This window comes from Terrapene carolina, unplaced genomic scaffold, assembly GCF_002925995.2.
Source record: "Terrapene carolina triunguis isolate 2854851 unplaced genomic scaffold, T_m_triunguis-2.0 Scaffold211, whole genome shotgun sequence".
In the NCBI taxonomy this organism is placed as follows: domain Eukaryota; kingdom Metazoa; phylum Chordata; order Testudines; family Emydidae; genus Terrapene; species Terrapene triunguis.
Window position 1 is genome coordinate 13,786,783 of NW_020664562.1, and position 7,191 is coordinate 13,793,973.

At 45.7% G+C, this 7,191-nt stretch overlaps 1 pseudogene; it reads right to left on the reverse strand.

The window, feature by feature from the left end:
- Positions 1 to 2,109: 2,109 nt before the first annotated feature.
- LOC112123262 lies at positions 2,110 to 2,173 on the reverse strand (annotated as a pseudogene).
- Between the last annotated feature and the right edge of the window lie 5,018 nt (positions 2,174 to 7,191).

Here is a 7,191-nt window from a genome sequence, read left to right on the forward strand (position 1 = left end):
TATTGGCCTTCTGTTTTAAAAAGGCTGAAAGCCATCGTGTCATTCAGGCTTTCTTCTTGCTATTTTACTACTAATAGTAGTTCATGTTTCAGAGTGGTAGCCGTGTTAGTATGTATCAGCAAAAAGAACGAGGAGTACTTGTGCCACCTTAGAGACTAACACATTTATTTGGGCGTAAGCTTTCGTGGGCTAAAACCCACTTCATCGGATGCATGTTCAGTTACATTTACCATGAATGCATTTCATACTTTATCTACAAGTCTCTTTCCCTTCCAGTTCAAAAGCTTGTGGACAGGGTCACTTCATAGTGATTTGGTGAACATATACTATATTCTGGAGGCTGCCATCTTGTGCTCCAGAATTTAAGCTATAATTTAAAACAAATATGGTTGAGAAGGAAATGTGAACAGATTGTAATGCAGTGATGCCAGACTGAAAACAACTCCGAGAGAGTTGCGAGCTGCCCACTGCCCTATTAATATCAAGAGGTTGTCAGTTCTGAAGTCTAATGATAAGTTAAATGTCATTAACTATTTCACTGTTCATCAAAACACACAAGAAAAGAGTTTTCTGTTATGAAAATTTACTATGAGTGGAATCTCACGTTGCCTTCTGAAGAAGATGGAACTTGATGCATGGGAAAGTATTACTACTTTTTTTTTTCCTTCTTCAATCCCTACTCATGGACCCCTAGCAAAAGAGGGATCCATTGCTGCTTGCTGCTGCTATTCCACTATCCCAACATTCCTCTGAAGCCTGGTTTACACTAGTCGGTTATTTCGGAATTAGCCGAGTTAATTAAAAAAAAAAAGATTCCGTCCACACGACCAAACCATTTTTTTCAATTTAAAGGGCTCTTTAATCCGATTTCTGTACTCCACCTCGGCAAGTGGAGTAGCACTTAAATCGAGATCGCAATCCCGGGTTAAAGGTATTGTGGACGCAATATGACGTTATTGGCCTCCGGGAGCTATCCCAGAATGCTCCCTTGTGACCGCTCTGGACAACACTTCAACTCCAATGCACTAGCCAGGTGGGCAGGAAAAGCCCCGGGAACTTTTGAATTTCATTTCCTGTTTGGTCACCATCAGCATAAGTGACCATCAGCACAGTCCACCATCACAGGCGACTGTGCAGAGTCCACCGTCACAAGAGATCACGCAGTCCTGGATTGCCAGACGAGCTCCAGCATGGTCCGAACGGGAGGTACTGGATCTCATCGCTTGTTGGGGAGACGAATCTGTTATGGCAGAACTACGTTCCAAAAAAAGGAATGCAAATACGTATGCTAAAGTCTCCAGGGCCATGACGGAAAGAGGCTACTCCAGGGACACAGAGCAGTGTCGTACAAAAATCAAGGAGCTCAGACAAGCATACCAAAAAGCCAGGGAGGCAAATGGGAGCTCTGGGTCACAGCCCCATACATTCCACTTCTACCGTGAGCTGCATACAATTATGGGGGGTGACGCCACCCCTACCCCACCACTGTCCGTGGACACCTGCAAGGGGGGAGTTGCACAGAACGAGGAGGATGAGTTATTGGAGGAGGAGGCGGAGGAGGAGGACAGTGCACAGGCGGCAAGTGGGGAATCCGTTTTCCCCCCTAAGCCAGGAACTATTCTTAACGCTGGAGCCAATAGCCTCCCCACACTCCCAAGGCGGGCTCCCGGACCATGACCCTGGAGAAGGTACTTCTGGTGAGTGAGAGCTGGGCTATTCGCGTTTAGTTTAAAGGGCTCATCCCTGCTCAGAGCCTCATCAGAGCCACGCGGTGGGTGCGGGGGGTGGGGTGGGGGTGTTGTGTGAAGCGAGCCTGCAGGCCCTCCTTTTATATGGCAAACCCACCAGGCATTGCTTGCTATGGGAAAGGGGGCCCAGCAGTTTGAAAGCATTAAAATGAATGTGGAAGAAGCAGAACCCTATGTGCCCCTAGGCTGCCTGCAAGCTGAATTCTATTGCCCGGCCGTGTGTGATGGCTTACTCAAACCAAAGTGGCAGGCACTTCAGTACAAGAGGCAAAATGCTAACTTGTACAGAAAGAACATGTGCTGTGTACTATGAATTGCCTGTTTCACTGAGAAAGAGTGTCCCCTTTGTTCTCTGAAATGTATCTTTTAAAAGTTTTCAACTAGCAATAATCACACCTCAGATTAACTTCATTGGCTATGATACTGCCCTTTTTCTCCTCCGGCAGGTGCAAATGTTTCAACACAGCCGCTATCTACTCCGTCCCAGAGGCTGGTCCAGATTAGAAGGCGGAAAAAACTAACTCGGGACATGTTCACCGAGCTCATGCAGTCCTCCCGCACTGATAGGGCCCAGCTGAATGCGTGGAGGCAAACAACTGCGGAGTCCCGTAAAGCATTACAGGAACACGAAGAGAAGAGGGACGCGCGCAATGAGAGCAGGCAGGACGCTTTGGTCAAGCTCATGGGGGAGCGGACATGCTACGCTGTATGGTGGATCTAATGCGGGAAAGGCAGCAAGACCACAGACTGCCGCTGCAGTCCCCTCCCTCCTCCCCAAGTTCCATAGCCTCCTCACCCAGACGCCCAAGAACACGAGAGGGGAGGCTACAGGGACCCACACACTCAACCCCAGAGGATTGCCCAAGCAGCAGAAAGTTGGCATATGTGAACTTTTGATTTGGTTTCTGGACTTGTCCTTCCCTCCTCCTCCACCCCCCTAACCCAATTACCTGGGTTAGGGGGGGTGGAGGAGGAGGGAAGAACACGCAGCGCGTGTTCCTGTAATTGCTCCAACCCCTCAGACAGAGACAAACACCTACAAGATCTTTATGGAATGGTAACATACATAAGCCAGTAAGTGAACACTTCAATCTCCCTGGTCATTCTATTACAGATTTAAAAGTCACTATCATTGAACAAAAAAACTTCAGAAACAGACTTCAAAGAGAAACAGCAGAACTAAAATTCATTTGCAAATTTAACACCATTAATCTGGGCTTGACTAGGGACTGGGAGTGGCTGGCTCATTACAGAAGCAGCTTTTCCTCTCCTGGAATTGACACCTCCTCATCTATTATTGGGAGTGGACTACATCCACCGTGATTGAATTGGCCCTGTCAACACTGGTTCTCCACTTGCGAAGTAACTCCCTTCTCTCCATGTGTCAGTATATAATGCCTGCATCTGTAACTTTCACTCTATGCATCTGAAGAAGTGAGGTTTTTACCCACGAAAGCTTATGCCCAAATAAATCTGTTAGTCTTTAAGGTGCCACCAGACTCCTTGTTGTTTTTGTAGATTCAGACTAACACGGCTACCCCCTGATATCTGATGCGCAGCGCGCCCTGCTGCGCTCTTCTAATCGCCCTGTTGTCTAGCTGTGCGAAATTGGCCGCCAGGCGAGTTGCCTCAACCTCCCACCCTGCCATAAACATCTCCCCCTTACTCTCACAGATATTGTGGAGCACACAACAAGCAGCAATTCCAATTGGAATATTGGTTGTGCTGAGATCTAACCGAGTCAGTAAACTGCGCCAGCGCCCTTTCAAACGTCCAAAAGCACATTCTAACACCATTCTGCACTTGCTCAGCCTATAGTTGAACTGCTACTTACTACTGTCCAGGGAGCCTGTGAACGGCTTCATGAGCCATGACATTAAGGGGTAGGCTGGGTCCCCGAGGATAACTATAGGCATTTCAACATCCCCAACAGTAATTTTCTGGTCTGGGAAGTAAGTCCCTTCCTGCAGCTGTTCAAACAGACCAGTATTCCTGAAGATGCGAGCATCATGCACTTTTCCCGGCCATCCCACGTTGATGTCGGTGAAACGTCCCTTGTAATCCACCAGTGCTTGCAGCACCATGGAAAAGTACCCCTTCCGGTTTACGTACTGGCCGCCCCAATGTGCCGGGGCCAAGATAGGGATATGCGTTCCGTCTATTGCCCCGCCGCAGTTAGGGAACCCCAACGCATTAAGGCCATCCACAATGGTCTGCACATTTCCCAAAGTCACTACCCTTGATAGCAGCTGGTCAATGATTGCGCTGTCTACTTGCAGCACAGCAGCCCCCACAGTAGATTTGCCCACTCCAAACTGATTCCACTGACCGGTAGCTGTCGGGCGTTGCAAGCTTCCACAGTGCTATGGCCACTCGCTTCTCAACTGTGAGAGCTGCTCTCATTTTGGTGTCTTTGCACTTCAGGGCAGGGGACAGCAAGTCACAAAGTTCCATGAAAGCGACCCTGCGCATACAAAAGTTTCGCAGCCACTGGGAATCATCCCAGACCTGTAACACTATGTGGTCCCACCAGTCTGTGCTTGTTTCACGGGCCCAGAATCGGCATTCCACGGCATGAACCTGGCCCAATGCCATCATGATCTCCCAATCGCCACATGCCGTGCTTCTAGGAACGTCTGTGTCCATGTCCTCATCAGTATAGTAATCGCGCTGTTGTCGCTTCCTCACCCGGTTTTGCAGGTACTGCACATACTGCTGGATAATGCGTGAGGTATTCACAATGGTCAAAACTGCAGCAGAGATCTGAGAGGGCTCTACGGCGCCTGCACGGGTAATCCTGGAAAAAGAGCGCGAAATGTAGGAGAGCTGTTCGATTCAAGATGGCCGATAAAAGGTGGTAAATGGTTGTCTTCTGTAGCTTTCACGGAGGCGGGAAGCTCGCTAAAGCTGCAAGAGCAGGAGAGCAGAGTTTGCGGCGGAAGTTCAGTTCACGATGGCCAAAAAACGGCGGGGAATTGTTGCCGTCTGTAGCTTCCACGGGAGCCCAGGACAGACAACATGGAGAAATTAGCTAGCGCTGCAAGAGCAGGAGAGCAGAGTTTGCGGCGGAAGCTGTGCTGCTCAGTTCACGGTGGCCAAAAAAAGGCGGGAAATGGTTAGATAAAAGAGTAGATAGAAAGACGAGAGGACATGCGAGGTGGATTCAGAGTACCAGGAGACAGGCGGTGGCAATATGGCGTCTGCTGTAGCTTTCACAGAGGGAGAAGCGAGTGACGACACACACCCAGAAACACTTGCAAGAATGTTTTTGCCCCATCATGCACTGGGAGCTTAACCCAGAATTCCAGTGGGTGGCGGGGACTGCGGGAACTGTGGGATAGCTACCGCTCCGACATTCGATGCTAACCTTGGTACTGTGGACGCACTCCGCCAAATTCACGTGCTTTAGTGGGGACACACAGCACCGAATGTATAAAATCGCTTCTGAAAATTCGAATAGAATAATTTTGAATTAATTTCGTACTGTAGACGTACCCTGAGTCAGACTTCTAAATGAAATACACAGTCTGATCACACCTAACATAGCAAGATGCAGTATAGCTAGAAACAGAGCAGGAGGCACTTTGTTAGGAATAGAATATGAAACAGGTCTTCTGAAATAAATATTTCAGAGGTTTCCCTCTCAGTAAAGAAAAAGAATAGTGCTACACGTGTACCCTATTACACGGTGTGGTGTCATGGTTAGAGCAGGACATTAATAGACAGACGACCCAGTTTCTATTCCCACTTTGCAACTGATTTACTATGTGACCTTGGGCAAGTCATTTAGGTCCAAATTTTCAGATGTGCCCACTAATTTTGTGTGCCTTAGCTCATGAGTGCTCAACTCAAGATTTTTAAAAGGTGCTTTACACTCACAACTCTAGTTGAAGTCAGTGAAAAAAATAGCCTTACGCTCTCTCTGCCTACATTTCCTCATATTTTAAATGGAAATACTAATATTTAACCACCTTTGTAAAATGCCTTGAAGCCATAGGACAAAAAGTGCTATATAATACTATGTGGGTAGGTGAAAGCCTGTGTCGTTTGACAGGGGTAATTTGTAAAGTGTTAAAAAAAAAAAAGAGCCAAACATGTCTGGGAACCCCTTTCTAATGTTTTCTGGATTCTAAGCCCCTGCACAGGAACACAATTGGGGATAGGAGAGGAGGTTTCTTATGCTCTCACATACCCTTGCACACACTGACAAACCAAGCCACAATTTGGCCATAAAGCAGTAATCAGTTACTTTGGGGAAGGGATGAAAAAGTTCATGGAAAAATAACAAGTAATAATAGGGATATCTATGTTTATTAGGGATAAAGTGTTAAATGTTTTCTGAATTTATAATCCAGGGTATTAAGTTTGTCTTTACCAAAAGTTGCCAACAGATGGGCTCTTTTTATAACTTTAATAAATTAACACAAGTACAGGTGCAGTAACAATAGCTGATTTCAAGCAGACTTATTTACTCCTAACTTACTGGAATGATAAAGAATGTCAGGTAGATAAGCATAATTACTGACAGTAATATACTGGACAAAGAGCTAAATTCTGACATCCTTAATTAAGCAAAACTCTCATTGAAGTCACCATCAACTTAAGCAGGAGTTTTGCTTGATTAATAACTGCAGTATGTAGCACAAGAAAATTATGTGCCATAGTATATACTCAGCTGATGTACATTTTGTTGCTCTGCTCATTTCAGATGATGTATGCAGGTGTTAGGCTAGAGGTCGGATGAAATCTCATTGAAGTTGTCGGTTTAACAGCTGTCCTTCTTTCAGGATAAATGTTGACAAATTGTATAGTCAATTGCTTGACCACACTTTGGTATATAAAATATACTCAAGAGAGCAAATAATCAATGTCAGTCAGGTTTATTAATATAGTACAGGAACAAGATTCTATATGATACCAGTCTCCGAGAAGCCATCTCATGCAGTGATGTTACATTCACCTTATGCAGGTATGCTCCCAAAGTTACACATTTCAGCTGCTATAACTTATATGATGATTTTACAAGTTACACATCTCTTTAAACATCATTAAAACCAACCCATCATTAGAGGTGCTGGAATTATGAATGCTGCTGCACTCCCTGGCTTGAAGTGGTTTCCATCATAAACAGGGTTTACAGTTTGGCACCCACACTATACAAATTTTTCCAGCATCAGTATGTTCCAGTTCCCTAATTTCTTGTTCTGTTTCTTCCTTATCTTTGTTAGGATACTAGCATTCTAGGTACTGGTCTGTGAAGGTACTTCCCTAGCTTGTACTATGACATAGGAGACTTGTCAGAATCAAGATACATTTGTTCTATCTGCTTATGACAAATGCTTACTTCACCAAATGCAAGGAGTTATGGGATACTTAGCATAAGTGAAAAGGATTATGGTATAGGCCAGTTGGGCTATATCATGGTTACAATATTTGTGCTTAA